The sequence below is a fragment of the Bombina bombina genome, chromosome 2 (genome assembly GCF_027579735.1).
Source record: "Bombina bombina isolate aBomBom1 chromosome 2, aBomBom1.pri, whole genome shotgun sequence".
Lineage (NCBI taxonomy): Eukaryota > Metazoa > Chordata > Amphibia > Anura > Bombinatoridae > Bombina > Bombina bombina.
The window spans coordinates 696,808,044-696,828,935 of NC_069500.1; the positions used below are offsets into that span (position 1 = coordinate 696,808,044).

At 37.5% G+C, this 20,892-nt stretch overlaps 1 protein-coding gene and 1 non-coding gene across 2 annotated transcripts in view; both read left to right on the top strand.

Moving 5' to 3' along the window:
* The window catches only part of GRIN3A (glutamate ionotropic receptor NMDA type subunit 3A), a 754,984-nt gene that overhangs the window by 518,592 nt on the left and 215,500 nt on the right, over positions 1-20,892 (top strand). The window lies entirely within an intron of this gene.
* LOC128650645 (U6 spliceosomal RNA) lies at positions 1,826-1,932 on the top strand. The gene has a single exon (XR_008400916.1). It is a non-coding gene; the product is annotated as a U6 spliceosomal RNA (small nuclear RNA).

A 20,892-nucleotide genomic window follows, 5' to 3' on the forward strand; every position in this document is an offset into this window, starting at 1 on the left:
GAGTTTCTGCTGCACAGATTGGTCTTCCCACATCACGTGACCTGACGTCTGAAGTTTGGCATGTGCCTCGAGTCTATCGGGCGACTTTGTTGGTCCCGAATGGCTCTGTTGGGCACTCCGGTTGTGCCGCTGCTTCTGTGAGTAGCCATTTTTAGGGGGGCTTTCTTTGTGTACTGTTTGCTGTGTAGACAATATTACCCTATGTGGCACCTCTTTCCTCTGTTTCAATAGGACTCCTCTCTTCTAATCTAATAGCCCTATCAAAATAAAAAATCCCCCCAAAATAAAAAACCCTAACCTACAATAAACTACCAGTAGCCCTTAAAAGGGCCTTTTTTCCTGTAAAAAAATACAAAGACCCCCACAACAGTAAAACCCACCACCCAACGAACCCCCCAAAATAAAAAACCTAACTCTAAAAAAACCTAAGCTACCCATTGCCCTGTAAAGGGCATTTGTATGAGCATTGCCCTTAAAAGGGCATTCAGCTATTTTTCATTGCCCTTAAAAGGGCATTTAGCTCTTTTAAGAAAGCCCAAATGCCTAATCTAAAAAAAAACCCACCCAAAAAAAATGTTTAAAAAACCTAACACTAACCCCCAATGATCCACTTACAGTTTTTGAAGTCCGGACATCCATCCTCATCCAGGCGGCGAGAAGTCTTCATCCAGGCAGTGAGGTCTTCATCCATCCAGGCAGCGTCTTCTAGCTTCATCCAGGTGGCATGTTCTATTTTCATCCCAAAGGCGCGGAGCGGCTCCATCCTGAAGACATCCGGCGCGGAGCATCTTCTTCATGAAGTCGCCAGCGTATACTGAATCTTCAATGCAAGGGAGCCTTTTCAAAATGGCGTCCCTTGCATTCCTATTGGCTGATTTGATTTTGGAAATTAAAATCAGCCAATAGGATGAGAACTACTGAAATCATATTGGCTGTTCAAATCAGCCAATAGGATGAGAGCTACTTAAATTCTATTGGCTATTCAAATCAGTCAATAGAATTTCAGTAGCTCACATCCTATTGGCTGATTTGAATTTCCAAAATCAAATTAGCCAATAGGAATGCATGGGATGCCATTTTGAAAAGGCTCCCTTGCATTGAAGATTAAGGGGTCCATTTATTAATGTGCGGATGGACATTATCCGAAATAGCGGATCATGTCCGCCACACATCAATAAATGCAGACAGCATACACTGTCAGCATTTATCATTGCACCAGCAGTTCTTGTGAACTGCTGGTACAATACCACCCCCTGCAGATTTGCGGCCAATCGGCCGCTAGCAGGGAGTGTCAATCAGCCTGTTTGTATTCGATCAGAGTTAAGGAGCACCGCTTCATAATAGACCCCCAAGTGTACGGCGGCGACTGTATGAAGAGGATTCTCTGCACCGGATGTCTTCAGGATGGAGCCGCTCCACGCCGCCGGGATAAAGACAGAAGATGCCGCCTGGATGAAGCTAGAAGATGCCGCCTCGATGGATGAAGGCTTCGCCGCCTGGATGAGGATGGATGCCCGGACTTCAGAAACTGTAAGTGGATCGTCGGAGGTTAGTGTTAGGTTTTTTATACTTTTTTGGGTGTTTTTTTTTTTTAGATTAGGGTTTTGGGCTTTCTTAAAAGAGTTATATGCCCTTTTAAGGGGAATGAAAAAGAGCTGAATGCCCTTTTAAGGGCAATGCCCATACAAATGCCCTTTTCAGGGCAATGGGTAGCTTAGTTTTTTTTTTTTAGAGTTAGGTTTTTTATTTTGGGGGGTTGGTTGGGTGGTGGGTTTTACTGTTGGGGGGTCTTTTTATTTTTTTTACAGCAAAAAGAGCTGATTTCGTGCTCGCTTCGGCAGCACATATACTAAAATTGGAACGATACAGAGAAGATTAGCATGGCCCCTGCGCAAGGATGACACGCAAATTCGTGAAGCGTTCCATATTTTTCCAATTACACAAGAAACACTGAGAACCTGGGAATCGACCAATAGGACGAACCCATATGTCTCCTCCTGCCCAGGCCCCTTGACATCACTTGTCCACAATTCTGAGTTTTCCCTGCTCTCTTTGACTGGGGATTTAGAGATACAATATCATGACTCTGACGTTCCACTTCTGACTCTAACTGCTAACGACCAGTTACTACCCCAAAGGCAACTAACTGAAGCAGGCCATAAATGGGCCAATAACTGGTTCACGTATAGGAGGGTACACCACTATATTACAACACATCAACAACATCTAAACATGCTCCGTCCACTGTCCAACATTGAGAAATTATTCACCTCAACACCGCCAGTTAAGCATAGTCTTACATATATTAATGGCATTATTACCCAACTACCACCAGGCAATCTACCACGCTCTATAGAGATGTGGGAGAGGGAACTCGGAGTCATCATCACACCTCAGACAGCGACAAATATCTTCCATAACACCAAGTCAATTTCAATATCTGCAGCCATTAAAGAGCTTAATTACAAAATATTACATGGTTGGTATTTGACCCCTAAGAGACTCCATAGGCTCTTTTCACAGACCAGTAATCGTTGCTGGAGATGTGGACATGTTGGTAGTGGCATGAGTCATATGTGGTGGTGGTGCTCCCAGATAAATTCATTATGGAGAACAATTATAATAGAAATAGAACATATTTTTCAAGTCAGTATCCCATTAGACCCCCTCGTATGGTTATTAAATAAATCATTTAAGTTACCCCGACCACACTTCAAACCTCTGCTAAAAATAATGACAAATAGCTTGAAAGCCCTGATAGCACAAAACTGGAGATCATCAGAGATCCCTTCGCTGGCAATGTGGCGCAATAAAGTCTCAGATTTGATAGATTTAGAAGAGTATGGCTCCTTCTTACTTGATAAAAGAGAGCAATTTATAGAATTACAATTAACATGGGAAAATTATATTAAATCCATTGAGCCCCAACCTAACCTGCTCGACATTGCATAGAGGCCTTCTGGCCGGTCAGGGAGTAGACCATGTTCAGACATAAGCGCAACCTATGAGTAAGAATTTTTTCTTTTTTTTTTTTTTTTTGGGTAGATACTTATACAAGAAAGAGATAAGCATTGTGACATCCTTATTTTGTTATTGTCGTTTTTGTATTATTTTATGGAAAAAGTTAAAACAAGGGTCTATGACGCATGGTAATTAATATGTATTTCTTTATGCAAGATTCACTTTGCAAATGTTATTATTGCATTATCTTATGTTGATTTCATTGTATCATGGATTCTTAATAAAAAAAAGTCTTTGAATAAAAAGAGCTGATTTCTTTAGGGCAATGCCCTACAAAAGGCCATTTTTTATAATCTAATTAGATTCTATGAGGAAGTAAGTAAAAATATAGATAAAAGGGAATCAGTTGATGTGATTTGATACAGTGCCACATGAGAGATTAATGCACAAAATTAAGGGACTGGGAATAGCTGAAAATGTTAGTTTATGGATAAATAACTGGATAAAAGATAGAAAGCAACGAGTAGTAGTAAATGGATCATACTCAGATTGGACAAAGGTAATCAGTGGAGTACCCCAGGGATTAGTGCTGGGCCCTATTCTTTTTAATATTTTTATAAATGACTTGGAGCTAGGATTAAATAGCGACATCTCTATTTTTGCAGATGATACTAAGTTAAGTAAGGTCATTAGATCAGCGCAGGATGAACTTTCGTTACAAAGGGACCTGCAAAAATTAGAAGTATGGGCAGGTAAATGGAAAATTATATTTAATATGGGAAAATGCAAGGTTCTACATTTTGGAAGTAAAAATAAGCAGGCAACGTATTATTTAAATGGGACAAGACTTAGCCAAACACAGAAAGGGATTTGGGGGTAGTAATAGATAACAAGCTAAAGATGGGCACACAATGCAGGGCAGCAGCTTCAAAGGCTAATAAGATACTAGCATGTATTAAAAGAGGCATTGACTCAAGGGAGGAAAGCATAATTCTGTCACTATATAAAGCCCTGGTAAGACCTCACCTTGAGTATGAGTACAGTTCTGGGGACCAATCGCAAAAAAAGATATTGCAGAACTAGAAAAAGTTCAGAGAAGGGCCACAAAGCTAATAAGGGGATTGGAGAATTTAACCTATGAGGAGAGGCTAGCCAAACTGTGTCTGTTTTCTTTAGAAAAAAGGCGCTTAAGAGGTGACATGATTACTTTATATAAATATATTCAAGACCCATATACAGAGATGGCAGAAGCTCTGTTTATTCCAATAAAATTGTTTGTGACCAGAGGTCACAATTTAAGGTTGGAGGAAAGGAGATTTAATCTCCTGCAACGGAAACGTTTTTTCACTGTAAGAGCAATAAAATTGTGGAACTCATTACCAAAGGAGGCAGTGAATGCCAATACCCTAGATACATTTAAAAATTATTTGGATACATTTCTGTCTATAAACAAAATTCATGGATGTGATTGCTAGAATTAAATGGGTCACCTTTTAGTGGGATTATTTAATCTTAACTGGAGCTTTTTGTATATATTTTAGATTTGTATAGGTTGAACTCAATGGACTTCGGTCTTTTTTCAACCTCATCTACTATGTTACTATGTTACTATGTATTGAGGTTATGCGAAAAAAAAGAAAACAAAGGACACATCAAATGTCACGTAAAATACATGTCACCAGTTTTCATGAAGCGCAATTCAATAACATAAATAGAGAAAAAACTGATATATAAACTGAGAACTCTTGAAACCTCCATTTTGTAGTTTTAAAAAGCTTCCATGGATGACTAATTAGCTGGCCAATAATGGCCCCTATGATATACATAACACAAGTGAGGTAAGTTAGTCGTATATATGATATAGATAAATAGCGATTTGATCTTACAACAGGTCAAAGCAGAACAAAACAGCGGGTAAGCACCGCCTTAAAATAGATTAATAACAATACCCCTAACAATCAGATTCTAAGGTAGGTGAAGCCCGCCAGAGGCTCACGTTAACATATGGGGGGGGGGGGGGGCGGAGATTTTTTGATTAAATTATTATCTATTGAAGATTAGCACACAGCATATAGAAAGTTTACTACCAAGTTACAGGGATAACAATCATAAATATATATTGAAACAAAGGTAGTTTTACACCATGCATTTCAGCTAGAGAGTAGTATTAACAGGGCTGGTTGCTATTGGGCTGGTTGCTGAAGAGATATAGCGTTTGTGTGACCATACAGGTTAGTTTGCTGCATGTCTGTCATCGATAGTAACTTCACATCAGATGTCATGGTTTACCAAATAGGTGAGGCATTAAAAACTACTTATTATAACTTCAGGTTAGAACTAACTCACCCCCACCCTCGCCGGCTGAGGGAGGGGAAGAAATCATGTTTCTATAAAAAAAATAGTACATAACAATAGAACAAGGTGTATAACAGTTAATACAAGTTCCTCAACATAATTCACAGGCATGAAATGAGATTGAAGCAATAAAGTTATATTAGACTAAATATCGAATGAGAGCTATATAGTGTTTCTGTAATACTTCAATATAGACATACTTTTGATAAAAATAATCTCACACTTAACCCCATGAGAGCATCCATATAATGTAAACAGATTGAGAGGTGTGATAAAACTCATAAAAAACAAAGAGTGCGGCAGCAACAAGCAGAGGCAAAAAAAATTGTATGTTTTAAAAATACAATACTTTATTAATCCATTAGAAAGCCATTAGGCAAAATATATATAGAGATACAAAGGGTAGCAGGATAGGAACCTCCTTACATGTTTCGTGCCTATGCTTGGCACTTAATCATAGGAGTAAGGTGTAATAGTACAACCCCTACTATTTAAAGGGGAAGTACCCAATGATGGCAAAGCTGAGAAAACACCTGAACAAATTAGTGTTTAAAACTGCTTGCCTTCACTTAGCACTTGCCAAAAACATGGAAAAAACAGTTCTTAGTAAATAAATGAAGAAAATCACTGTAAATAATAAACAAATAATATGGGTAATATGAGAGATTGAGCAATATTTAAACACTAATATACCCATGATCATAGAAACATATACAAATTTAAATTTAAATTTAAACATAACACTGTCAACTGTATGGTTAATAAGATGATATGAGAAATTCAAAGATAGAAAGAGAACAAAAAGAACAAAAAGACATAAGCACATAAGCATATCAATACCTTTCTCTAAATAAGGATTGTAATTTAGTTAGCCTTAAAGTTTTAATTTCTAGATGGGATATTAGTAGTAGTGCTAGATTAGATTTCTAAATATGAGTTTAATAATAATTAAACTAGAAATGAATAGTATATAAAACAATCATTCTAATATATGTATGTTGGCCAAATGAAGGCAAAGTACTAATATCCCTACATAGCAGCTTGTTATGGATAAGTATAAGGGTGAAAATAGGGTTAAAATTAGGGTTAAAAAATCTCTTAAAGAAAAAAAGCTTAAAGAAAAAATAGGTAATTATTCTACAAAATAAGACATATCCCATTCCCTATTTAAACCCTGAGGTACTGTTGTTTTTAATTTATAAATCCAAAATAGTTCTCTCTTGAGTAACAGTTTTAGCTTATTACCCCCTCTGATGGGAGACTGAATTTTATCTATAACTTTAACAGTAATGTGTGCTACGTGGGTCATATGTGTTTGATTGAAATGTACTGCTACTGCCGAATCCTTATTGTAGTTCTTGGTATCCCTAATATGTTCTCTAATGCGCGATCTGAGCTCTCTGGTCGTCTGACCAATATATTGAAGGGAACAAAGTGAGCACTCCAATAAATAAACAACAAATTCAGTCCTACAGTTAGCATAGAACTCCATATTGAATCTCTCATTGGTTACTGTACTGGTGAATGTATCACTTCTATTAATGACCTCACATGTTAAGCATGGTCTGGTACCACATTTATAAGTGCCCTTTTTCCTTATCCAATCACACCCCTGCTTTTTAATTGTATTTACCATACTTGGTACCAACCTGGTACCTAGAGTCGGGGGTTTTTTGGACACAAATTTACAATTTTCTTGAATGTTACCCAAAGATTCATCCTCTTTTAATATATGTAAATGTTTTCTAAGGATCATTCTGATATCATTAAATTGTTTAGAATATTCAGTGGTAAATATTATTTTATCCTTACTGAAGTCTTGTTTTGATCTATTTTTAGAAGTAATAACTTCACTTTGGGTTTTACATTTAATCTGCTCAAAGGATTCATTAAGGACCTTTGTCGAATATCCTCTCTGCTTGAGTCGATTTGTAAGCTCAGTGCATTGACAATTAAATTTCTCATTTGAGTTAGTATTTCTTCTCATTCTAATGTACTGTGCCTTTGGAATTGATCTGATAAGATGAGGGGGATGACATGATTTGGCATGGAGTATGGTATTTCCAGCCGTTGGTTTTCGATATGTGTCTGTCAGTATAGTACCTTTTTCAGGATTACCAGTAAGTTCCAAATCTAAAAAACAAATAGTGTGTTGTTGTAATTCACCCGTGAATCTCAAGTTTAGATCATTGGTATTGATATATTCCAAAAAGGTACTAAGTTCTAATTTGTCATCCACTATAAGTATGAGGTCATCTATGAAACGCATATATTTAATAATATGCTTTGAAAAAGGGTTTGACATAGTGTAAAGATACAAATCCTCCCACCACGCTACATACAGGTTTGCGAACGAGGGGGCAAACTTGGCCCCCATCGCTGTTCCACAAACCTGTACATAGTATTCATTATTAAACATAAAAAAATTATGTTTTAATAAAAACTCAATAATTTCACAAAAGAATAACTTAAACTCTAAAGAATAGCGTGTTGCTGTATCCAAAAAGTATCTAATGGCATTTAGGCCTAACGAGTGGGGTATGTTTGAATAGAGAGAGGTGGCATCAATAGCTACCCATCTGAACTCCTTATTCCACTCCACATTCTCAAGACAATTCAATAAATGTGTTGAATCACGTAAGAGATTTTTAACTAGAGGCTGAAGTATGGAATCTACCCATTCAGACAATGGCTCAAACATAGAGCCAATGCCTGAAATGATAGGTCTTCCTGGAGGAGAGGTCATATTTTTGTGCATTTTTGGCACATGATGAAATATAGGCACCAATGGATGATCAGGTATCATATATCTGACCTGTTCCTCTGTGAAGACTTTAAGTGCTATTCCTTGCTCAATGATGGTGTACAATTTAGTCCTAAATACCTTGGATGGATTAGTATCTAATTTTCTATATGTTTGTGTATCAGATAATTGTCGGTAGGCCTCCTTCATGTAGTCATCCTTGTCCAGGATGACTACATTGCCACCTTTATCTGATGTTCTTATTACAATGCTGTCATATTGTTGTAACTTATGTAGTGCATTAAATTCTGCTCTTGTGAGGTTAGATTTCTTATCAGTTCCCTTTGCTTTTATTTGCTCTTCTAGTTCAAAGAGATCTTTTTGAACTCTCTTTTGGTACAAATTTATATAAGGGCCTCTGAACTTTGTAGGATAGAATTCAGACTTCCCCCTACTGGGTGATTGTATATCAGTGTCCTCTGGACCATAACTTCCTTCTAAAGTTTTTAATTCATTAAGAGTTATATAATCACCAAATTTGAGGGCCTCTGAATTCATAGCACCTTCTGAAGAACTATTACCAACATTGTCACAATTGACCTCTTGGTCTCTATTATTATCCTCACATACATCAGATACAAATGATTCCTTTTGCAAATTAAAAAACCTTTTAAGTGTTAGTTTCCTAACAAATTTATTTATGTCAATGATAGTTCTAAATGCTGAGAAAGTGTTCGTAGGGGCAAAGCCCATTCCCTTGCTCAATAAGGATTTTTCTTCCTCTGTAAGTACCAATTTGGACAAATTCAATACTGACAGTCCTTCATATTTGTCTTGTATGACTTTCTTTGAGATTTTCTTGGTTCTTCTACCAGCCCTCCTTGTGCGCCTCCTAAAGGGACAGTCGATATATCTTTCTCTTTGTCTTTGGCACGTACGACTGAATCCTCATCTCCATCCGTATCACTGTCACTCAAAACCTGTAATGACAAGAGGGGGCAGGAAGGAAGAGAAATAGACTTAGAAAAGGTAGAAGAAGAGGGGGGAGGAGGAGAAGGAGGAGAGAGAGATCTTGGCCCCACGGGCCCTGAGGAGCCACTTCCATCAGATATATAAGATTCCTGATCTGAAGTATCAGTTGAAGAAAAGGCCACTTTGCGTTTGGATTTGTGCTTTAGAATTGGTTTTGGATTGGCAAATTCAACACCTCCTGTGGGCAAAGGTTGATTCTTTTTGCTCCCTTGGGAACGAAAGGACCTCCTCCTTGGTCTGTTCTGGAATCTTGACCAATTGTATACTTTGTTGTTGAGGTAGTCCTCCATATCTCTATTGAATTTATTGCCTTTTCTCAGTGCCAATTCTCCATCAGTTTTCTGTATCTTAGCTTTCAAATTGCCTTTGTGTTCTCCATATTTGATATCTGATTTTAAGGTTTTCAGATCCACCTTGATGTTATCAATTTTAGATTTTAGATTGTCTCTCTTTTTGGTTTTGCTTCTGATGACAATATCCATAAGTGTGAGTGAACACTTGGTTAGTGCTTCATTCCACTCAGTCTGTAGGTCTGGGTCTTCTAAATCAAATGAGGGGTACTTTTTAATTCTCAGACCCCTTGGTACTCTATTGGCTTTAATATAATGATTGAAAGAGACCACATCCCACATTAGTCTGAGATCAGTTAGTAATAGTCTCTCCAATTTGATGAATGAGCTCTTTAAATCACTTTGTCCCCCTCCAGAGTGTTCAGCAACATTAAAGATAGTATCAAAAAAACTTTGACGGTGTTGTACATTAAAAAAAGATTTGTGGGAACTTGTACTCTCATTTTCCATGTTGATGAATAGTGCTTATGTGCAGGCTAAAACCAAGAAAACTGCTGCAATTACCCTGTATAGACTCTGCTATGCCCCTTTAAATAGTGCTCCACTACTAACACACATTTGAAATAAGAAAAATGAAATAGTTATATTAAATGTGCTGTTTCTTGCAAAATGACACCTCTGTTACAGTATTCAGTCCATGAAATACAATGCCTTATCATGCAAACAATTAAGAGCCACTGCTCCTGCTGCACACTTCAGGCGTATATGAACAACTGAAATTCCGTGTGTAGGTTAAAATGCAATTCACCGTTGACAGCACTAAGAGATTATAAGTGCAATTTACCAGGTTGGTACCAAGTATGGTAAATACAATTAAAAAGCAGGGGTGTGATTGGATAAGGAAAAAGGGCACTTATAAATGTGGTACCAGACCTTGCTTAACATGTGAGGTCATTAATAGAAGTGATACATTCACCAGTACAGTAACCAATGAGAGATTCAATATGGAGTTCTATGCTAACTGTAGGACTGAATTTGTTGTTTATTTATTGGAGTGCTCACTTTGTTCCCTTCAATATATTGGTCAGACGACCAGAGAGCTCAGATCGCGCATTAGAGAACATATTAGGGATACCAAGAACTACAATAAGGATTCGGCAGTAGCAGTACATTTCAATCAAACACATATGACCCACGTAGCACACATTACTGTTAAAGTTATAGATAAAATTCAGTCTCCCATCAGAGGGGGTAATAAGCTAAAACTGTTACTCAAGAGAGAACTATTTTGGATTTATAAATTAAAAACAACAGTACCTCAGGGTTTAAATAGGGAATGGGATATGTCTTATTTTGTAGAATAATTACCTATTTTTTCTTTAAGCTTTTTTTCTTTAAGAGATTTTTTAACCCTAATTTTAACCCTATTTTCACCCTTATACTTATCCATAACAAGCTGCTATGTAGGGATATTAGTACTTTGCCTTCATTTGGCCAACATACATATATTAGAATGATTGTTTTATATACTATTCATTTCTAGTTTAATTATTATTAAACTCATATTTAGAAATCTAATCTAGCACTACTACTAATATCCCATCTAGAAATTAAAACTTTAAGGCTAACTAAATTACAATCCTTATTTAGAGAAAGGTATTGATATGCTTATGTGCTTATGTCTTTTTGTTCTTTTTGTTCTCTTTCTATCTTTGAATTTCTCATATCATCTTATTAACCATACAGTTGACAGTGTTATGTTTAAATTTAAATTTAAATTTGTATATGTTTCTATGATCATGGGTATATTAGTGTTTAAATATTGCTCAATCTCTCATATTACCCATATTATTTGTTTATTATTTACAGTGATTTTCTTCATTTATTTACTAAGAACTGTTTTTTCCATGTTTTTGGCAAGTGCTAAGTGAAGGCAAGCAGTTTTAAACACTAATTTGTTCAGGTGTTTTCTCAGCTTTGCCATCATTGGGTACTTCCCCTTTAAATAGTAGGGGTTGTACTATTACACCTTACTCCTATGATTAAGTGCCAAGCATAGGCACGAAACATGTAAGGAGGTTCCTATCCTGCTACCCTTTGTATCTCTATATATATTTTGCCTAATGGCTTTTTAATGGATTAATAAATTATTGTATTTTTAAAACATACAATTTTTTTTGCCTCTGCTTGTTGCTGCCGCACTCTTTGTTTTTCATGCTGTATTACAGCAGCAGAACCGGCTGCTAACAGCGGCGTGCACCCCCTGTGCTCCACTACCACTTTCCCCTTACACACTTCCGGTTTGGATACCAACCGGCTTGGGGCTTTGAGCGGTACGGCGTTCGTGGAAGTGATAAAACTCATAACCACAAGCAAATATGAACTGTTACTGACTGTCTAATAAAAGGTAACAACACCTGATATATAGGCATCTATTTATCAAGCCATCAACTTACTTGCATTCAACATCACCAATACGCTCGCCTAAAATCGCCTAACATCTCTGCCGAAGACCTGAATATGTTCTCCAAAATTATCAAAAAAGCTGTCAAAAAGCCACGCACCAAGTATGGTGCGATGAGCAGCGGACTGTTGTTAACTAACAGTCATTGATCTCGCTGCTCTTTGGCTTTTTCATATAAAAACAGGAATATCTGTGCTACTGGTACCACAGATCTCCTATAGGAGGCGCTAAAGAACAGTAGTAGATGTTACCCAAGAGTTAAACGTACATCTTATGACACAATGTACATAATGTAAAGATATTAAAAGTATAAAAAATATACAATATATAAATAAATATATGTATATACACACGTGGCACTTAGTCGTGACCAATGTGAGAGGTAAATGGAGAGAGTCCGACAAATGTCCCAAAAAATCCGTATGAAAAAAAGGCAGCTCTCAGTCTTCACTCCAAGGATGATGTGACTTCTAAGATGGATAATTGTAATAAAAACAGAAACAAAGGCGCCACATGTGTAGATCAATAAAAGCCACAGAATCCAAGCGAGGCAAGATACAAGGTACTCACAAACGTGAAGGCACTCTCTTGTGCCTGTTAGAAGTGGGCTGGTATTCTAACAGCAAACCAGCTGGCTGTGCAAAGGAGTCCCCGTCGTAGTATCCTGTAGTGATGGATCTCTGAAATGGCAACCCTTGCCTGGGTTGCTTCCTGCGAGTTGAAGAAGGGGAGAGAGGCTAAACAGCCCTTAGGTTACCAGCAGGAGCTGCACAGGAAGTAAATGGGAGGGGAACAACAGAACAAAACACTGGAGCTCCACTATAGACATCATGTTCATTTGTTCTGTTGTATTTGCGGTCTCAGTCTTTAAAGTGGTAGAGTTCTGCCGTTTACCCAATTCCAATTTGAGCCAAGGTGCGCTTCTCTCAAGTAGAGCATGGATGGCTCCTGTAATGTTCAATGAGGGGACACCACCTAGCCTCTCAGCCGGCAAATCACCTCTAGTAATACCCCTGCCTCAGGGTTTGAAAGAGAGCTTCCTGTTGAATCGTTCACCTTAGTATTAGTGGCAGTGTGCGCAGTTGTCGCTTGGTTACCGATCTGACTTGCACCTTTCAGCTTTTCTTGTGACACCTCTAGCCTTAGTGCGCAGAGCTATGCAGTCCCTGGTTGAGTTGTGGAGGGCTGTGTGGAGCTATACTGGTTGCAAACACCTGACAGATTCACCATCGTGGGCTTAGGGCATTGTTTCTCTGCATTGCACATTTCCTCTGTAGCTTGAAAGTTGTCTCCTCTCCCATGTGGCAAGTCCGATGCACAGTATCTGACAACCTCCCCAATTTTTACCCGATAACGTTATTTTCTGGTGTGGGTCTCCAGCAGCTCTCAGTTCACTGATGCAAGCCTGGTGATGTGAATCTAGGGAAAGTAGCAGGTTGCACAGCATGGATGAAATTTGATTCTCCATAATGCAGCTTAAGGGGATAGGTGATGCGTAGGTGTCCTCCAATATGGCGGCTTACTCCGTGCAGCAAACCCAGTAAGCAGAAGAAACTTTTGTGTCATTTGCTTGCTAGGGATTTGCCTTAAAGTTCCATTGCATTTGCTCTGTGTAACGCGGCATAGTTAATAAAGAGAAGATGTAGCATAAACATCTCTAAAAAAAATGCCTGAAAAAAAAAATGATTTAATTGTGTCAGCTACAGGAGCTCATGAAAGGCAAATCTTTCTTCAGCGGCTGCTGGCTCTGTGCCACAAAAGGCCCTTTTAAGGGCTATTTGTAGTTTATTGTAGGCTAGGGTTTTTTTTATTTTGGGGGGGCTTTTTTATTTTGATAGGGCTATTAGGTGTAATTGTTTTTATTTTGGATAATTTCGTTTGTTATTTTTCATAATTTAGTGTTTGCTATTTTTTTGTACTTTAGTGATTTATTTTTGAAATTTAGTATTTTTTATTTTTTGTAACTGTAGATTTTTTTTTTAGTAGTGTTAGGTTTTTTTAATGAGTAATTTAATTTATTTAATTGATAGTTATTTTAATTTTAGTCTAATAGTTATGTTTTTGGCGATGTTGGGGGCTGGCAGTTTAGGGGTTAATTGGTTTATTTAGTGGTAGTGATGTGGGAGGCCAGAGGTTTAGGGGTTAATAACTTTATTTAGTGGCGGCGATGTCAGGGAGCGGCGGAATGGGGTTAATTTCTTTATTATAGTGTGGGCGATGTTGGGGTGCAAGGGAATAGGGGTTATTAACTTTAGTATAGAGCGACGATGTTGGGGTGTGGCTAATAGGGGTTAATACATTTTATTAGTGGCGGCGATGTCGGGAGCGGCAGATCAGGGGTTAATAACTTTAATATAGTGTTTGCGATGCGGGAGGACCTCGATTTAGGGGTTAATAGCCAGTTTATGGGTGTTAGTGTACTTTGTAACAGTTTAGTTATGAGTTTTGTGTAACAGTTTTGTTGCGTAAAACTCATAACTATTGGTCTCAGATTGTGAAATGGATCATGTCAGTATAGGGTGTAACACAAGCTTTTTAGCCTCACCAGCAAAACTTGTAATGGCAGCGCTAATGTTTTTGAGTGCGGGACTGATGTTGCGTTACAGGCTAAAAGGCTTGCGGTACAGCTATACCGACAAGACTCGTAATGGCTGCGGTCTGGTTTTAACGCTGAAATGGCCATTTTTTCAGTCTTAAAACACAACGCAAAACTCATAATCTAGGTGAATGTCATTTATCACATGACTTTTCCTTAATTCACAGTCAAACATTAGTTATGCACATCCATATCCACCCTTCACTTTCCATACACCATTTTTTTTTAGTTTGACATTGTCTTATACTTTCATTTATCACATATTTTGCCTCACATTCAGATATACATATAAGGCATGCACTATTATATCCACCTATCACTTCACACACAACCTTCTTTTGTTGTTGCATGCACTCACAATTTTATTCATCACACCGTTCTCCCTACATTCACATACACATATCAGTTATGTACTTTCATATTCTCACATTTTTTTTCACATGCACACTTTTTTTTCTTTTTTCTTCTACTCATGGAAAGAATGAGGGTCCTTAAGAATTCTTTATTCATTATTATTGTTTTTTATATGCTGTATCAATGATGTTATTCAACATTGTCTTGAATGTTATGAAATAAAAATTATGTAAAAAAAAAAATGCACATTTTAAGCAATACTGATTTAAGGCCAGATTACGAAATGGAGCGCAAAAGTTTGCACATGAGCGATATCGGGTTTCCACGTTTGTTTGCGTGCAGGTTAAATTGTGCTCGTATTACAAGTTAAACAGAAACGTGATTCCTTGAGTGCAATTAAAGTTACTATTTGTCAGCTTAGCACGAACTCAGAGCTCTGGTTAACTGTTTTGCACAAGAAAAAAAGTGTCACAAAACACATAAAAAATTCATTACAAAGTACAGCTACACTCATAATAACACCATCTAATAAAAATTATTCAAAAACATATTGCATATAAATGTTATAAGGGCTCAAAATATGAGATTTCAGATGTTAGAAATAAAAAGGCAGGCAAAGGCTTTAACATAGTGATACATACATACACATCTCTAAAGAATGCATATGTATTTATGTATTTATATGTATTTACAGACATATATACACACATAAATAGATATCTGTACTATAATTGCGTTTGTAATGTCTGTCGCCATCGGCAGTTGCGCACGCATCCTCAAAGGAATGTTGGCAGCTCAAGGCAGCCAACAGAATTTGACTGCGCACACAGCCAAAAAAATTCACCTGGATGCAGCAAAGTTTCATCCAGGTCGATTCCGAAAATGGCAGGGTGGTGAAGGAATCCACCAGTGGATTCTTTCACTACCCTGCCATTTTCGGAATCCACCGGGATCCAGCGAAGGCAAATGGAGCATTACAAAAAAAAAAAAACTTCCCACAATAAGTATGAAAAAAACACCTAACTGCACGCCATAAGTATTAAAAAAAAAAAATTACCGAATGCAATAAGTATTAAAAGGAAACCTAAGCGCCCGCAATAAGTATTTAAAAAAAAAAAAAACTAACCGCCTGTACGAAGTATTAAGAAAAAAATAAACTAACCGCCCGCACGAAGTATTAAGAAAAAACAACTACCTAATAAAATTATTAACCCCTAAATCCGCAAACCCCAACATCGCAAACTACCTAATACATTTATTAACCCCTAAACCGCCAACCCCCCACAATGCATTAAACCTAATTTACCTATTAACTCCTACACCGCCAACCCCCACAACGCAGAAAACTAATGTAATGACTAAGCCCCCTAACCTAACACCCCCTAAATTAACCCCTTAATTACAATAAAAATAAACTACATTACAATAAGCCCCAAATAGGTACTCATGGTTCCTGAAGTCCGGTGGAGAAGGTCTTCTTCCAGGCGGGTCCATCATCTTCATTCACAGCAAAGGTGGTGCAGAGCGGAGGTCCGGAGCGGTCTTCCCAGGCGATCCTCGGTGGCAGTCATCGGCGGCGGTGGCGCACCTCGGTGGCGGTCCTCCGGGAAGGCGTGGAGGTTCCTCTTCATGCGATCTTCCGCCGCACACTAAAGAAAAATGTCAAGGTACCCCATTTTTATTGGGGTACCTTGAATTTCTATTGGCTGAAATTTTCAAAATCAGCCAATAGGATGAGAGCTACTGAAATCTTATTGGCTGATTTGAACTGTTAGGGGGGACTTTGTTTATTTTTAATGTAAAAGTTGTTTAACTTAGGGCAATGCCCTACAAAAAACCTTTTAAGGGCTATTGGTAGTTTAGATTAGGGGGTGTTTTTATTTTGGGGGGGCTTTTTATTTTCATAGGGATTAGGTTATATTTTCTTATTTTGAATAATGTGTTTATTTTTTCTGTCTTTCTATTTATTTTTTTTTTGTAGCTTGGGGGTTGGGTTGCAATCAACAGTGCTTTTGCAATGAATAAATGTAAATATGTATATTATGTATATATATATATATATATATATATATATACAGCCAGGAAAGGATTATGCAGACAACGGTCAATGAAAGTTAAAACTTAGTCTTTATTGTGCAAAACGTAAAAGCATTCCAGGGGTCAGCACAGGCACACAACAACAAAAAAGTCAGCTAACATGTTTCGGCCTTCAGGCCATAATCATAGCTAAAGGACTATGCACCTGTTTCTTAAAAAGCATCAGAATCACACAGATTGGTTAAAATCAAAAAGGCATGTTGTGTGGAGGTTAACCCTATGAGAACCTACATTAATTTACATATATATGTACATAGCCTATTATATGTCTGAACAGTTAAGTACTAAATAAATGGCATTACAAGCTATATATAAAGGTGTTATTTAAGCAGGAAAATTGGATTCAATGTGTGAGCTTAATAATAATAATAGTATATAAACAATGTTCAATACTAATGCACATATAAGTACAATTAATTTAGATGCAATAAATGATCCACAAGAACCATAATACATTGTAATCCCTTGGGCAAAATTTCAAAAGTTTGTCACCAACATAATTAATGTCACCAACATACATGTTATATCCTAGGAATATATACAGCTTAAAAACCAAATATTAAGAATCCAAAGAACCTAAAATACCAGCATATAAGATACTTGAAAACTGTAATATCATGAGCTTCAAGGAAGAGGATGTAAAAAGAATGAGAAAAGGAGTCAGTACCATATAGGTGTTAAAATACACCATATAATACTGGATGTATATAGTGACTTAAATACTTAAGACTTCAAGATATCAAAATTGGACATAGGGATGATGTTAACAGTAATTAGGACTTAGTAATAAACCTGGGTTGAAAACAAGTGAATGAACAATATTAGCAGGTATAAAGTGTTACAGTTTAGAACACTACAGGCGCATAATAGTAGTATGTTTGCACCCCACATAGTGCACACAATACACATAATATTAATATGATTATTTGAAGTTAAAGGAGAGGGCAAATGAGAGCTTTTTAAGAAACACAGGTGCATAGTCCTTTAGCTATGATTATGGCCTGAAGGCCGAAACATGTTAGCGGACCTTTTTGTTGTTGTGTGCCTGTGCTGACCCCTGGAATGCTTTTACGTTTTGCACAATAAAGACTAAGTTTTAACTTTCATTGACCATTGTCTGCATAATCCTTTCCTGGCTGTTTATTATATCTGGGCTGCAGCAATGGTCTAAGGACACTAAGCTCCAAAGTTCCCGGAGGTTTTTCAAGCAAGTGCATATCCTGCTTTGGATTGGTCCATGGACATCACATGGTGAGAGAGGACCAGAACACACCCCCTCCCGCATAGTGTGACGCTCTGCCGAAGATGCTGCATCATTTGATCAGTGGGCTCTGGGAATCTGCCTTCCAAGGACGTTGATCTAACACACAGAGAAGCAAGGATAATCGGTGCCCCCCTGTGGTGGTGAGTTGAGGCGGTAGTGCCTCTTGGGAACACGGTTTCCCCCTGATGTTTATCTGATGTCTGTGTGCTTTGAAAGTATATGTACCCTTGCTGTTCTCAAGAGCCCTGAAGTATGCTGCATTCTATCAGAAGTGTACAGTGAGCGTGTATAGGGGATATTTGATGGATATCATTTTGATCAGCCTTTTGAACTGTTATCCGTTTACTTGCTAGCCAATTGGTTTATGAACTTTTATCCTCTGGAGTTAGAATTTTGTTTATTTATTTATTTATTTCTTATTTTTTGGATATTTTGGATGGTTACGGTTAATCTTACTTTACTCTCCTATATATATATATATATATAAATACATACATACAGATATATATAGCAATATATATTTAGAAATACATATACATACAATATATATATAACTGAAAGAGAAAAATATATGAGGGCGCTGAGCCAGAAAGGAATATATATATAAAAATATAAATATATACTAGAAGGAAGTAAGTCCCAATCAACAAAAACCCAACCTTAAAGCAGCTGTCCCTTTAAGAAGAGTTGAAACTTAAACAAGAAAGGGAAGTGTTCCCTCTCTCTATCATAAAACACCTACCAAACAAATATGGATGAACAAGAGGACATGTAAAGGGATAAAATAGCGCTGGTTGCTCAGAGTCAGTATATATATTATCGATTACAGAATGAATGATTAAATCCCTGGATATAATCTTAGGCAGATAAATGCATATAAGGATACAACAAATAATTCATATAGACAAAACACAGGTATTAGTATACACAAAAATAGAGTATAAACAAATATTGCATAAAACTAAAATGTATAAAAAAAAACACTAGTAGCAGTGGGTATGTGCAAATTGCAAACTTACAAGAACAAACCTCAATCTTATGAGGTAAGTGATCCGCAGAGCAAAGGATTCCTCTTATGGAACAGAGCTTTCCTCTTGGGGTGTGAGAGAAACTTCAGTGGATCAGCAATGGGTATTCCCTCAGCCTCTTTAAGTATGGTTCCTCTGGAAGTGTGGTAGAATTCTCCAACCATATATATGTGGAAAAAAGAGACTCAAATAGTGTGATATTGTCTTTTTAAAAACATACACGCTTTATTGCTGAACAACACACACTCTCACAAATGCGTGCTTACACTTTAAATCCTCAACGATATGAGGTATTGGCAAAGCTTTTAAATAAAATGGTGAGTACAGAGGCAATGTCCTTCTCTGCATACACCGTAATGGATTCTTGCGCTTTTTAAATAGTCAAAGGCAAAGTCAAAGTCTTTAGAAGTAAAGAAACACCAGGGCTTCCGGTGTTTAAATCAGTCCGTTCTTCTTATTCGTCTAACGCGTTTCAAAGGCTTGTAAATGTGTCCTTCTTCCTCAGAGACTATATATATATATATATATATATATATATATATATACAGGGAGTGCAGAATTATTAGGCAAGTTGTATTTTTGAGGATTAATTTTATTATTGAACAACAACCATGTTCTCAATGAAACCAAAAAACTCATTAATATCAAAGCTGAATAGTTTTGGAAGTAGTTTTTAGTTTGTTTTTAGTTATAGCTATTTTAGGGGGATATCTGTGTGTGCAGGTGACTATTACTGTGCATAATTATTAGGCAACTTAACAAAAAACAAATATATCCCCATTTCAATTATTTATTTTTACCAGTGAAACCAATATAACATCTCAACATTCACAAATATACATTTCTGACATTCAAAAACAAAACAAAAACAAATCAGTGACCAATATAGCCACCTTTCTTTGCAAGGACACTCAAAAGCCTGCCATCCATGGATTCTGTCAGTGTTTTGATCTGTTCACCATCAACATTGCGTGCAGCAGCAACCACAGCCTCCCAGACACTGTTCAGAGAGGTGTACTGTTTTCCCTCCTTGTAAATCTCACATTTGATGATGGACCACAGGTTCTCAATGGGGTTCAGATCAGGTGAACAAGGAGGCCATGTCATTAGATTTTCTTCTTTTATACCCTTTCTTGCAAGCCACGCTGTGGAGTACTTGGACGCGTGTGATGGAGCATTGTCCTGCATGAAAATCATGTTTTTCTTGAAGGATGCAGTCTTCTTCCTGTACCACTGCTTGAAGAAGGTGTCTTCCAGAAACTGGCAGTAGGACTGGGAGTTGAGCTTGACTCCATCCTCAACCCGAAAAGGCCCCACAAGCTCATCTTTGATGATACCAGCCCAAACCAGTACTCCACCTCCACCTTGCTGGCGTCTGAGTCAGACTGGAGCTCTCTGCCCTTTACCAATCCAGCCACGGGCCCATCCATCTGGCCCATCAAGACTCACTCTCATTTCATCAGTCCATAAAACCTTAGAAAAATCAGTCTTGAGATATTTCTTGGCCCAGTCTTGACGTTTCAGCTTGTGTGTCTTGTTCAGTGGTGGTCGTCTTTCAGCCTTTCTTACCTTGGCCATGTCTCTGAGTATTGCACACCTTGTGCTTTTGGGCACTCCAGTGATGTTGCAGCTCTGAAATATGGCCAAACTGGTGGCAAGTGGCATCTTGGCAGCTGCACGCTTGACTTTTCTCAGTTCATGGGCAGTT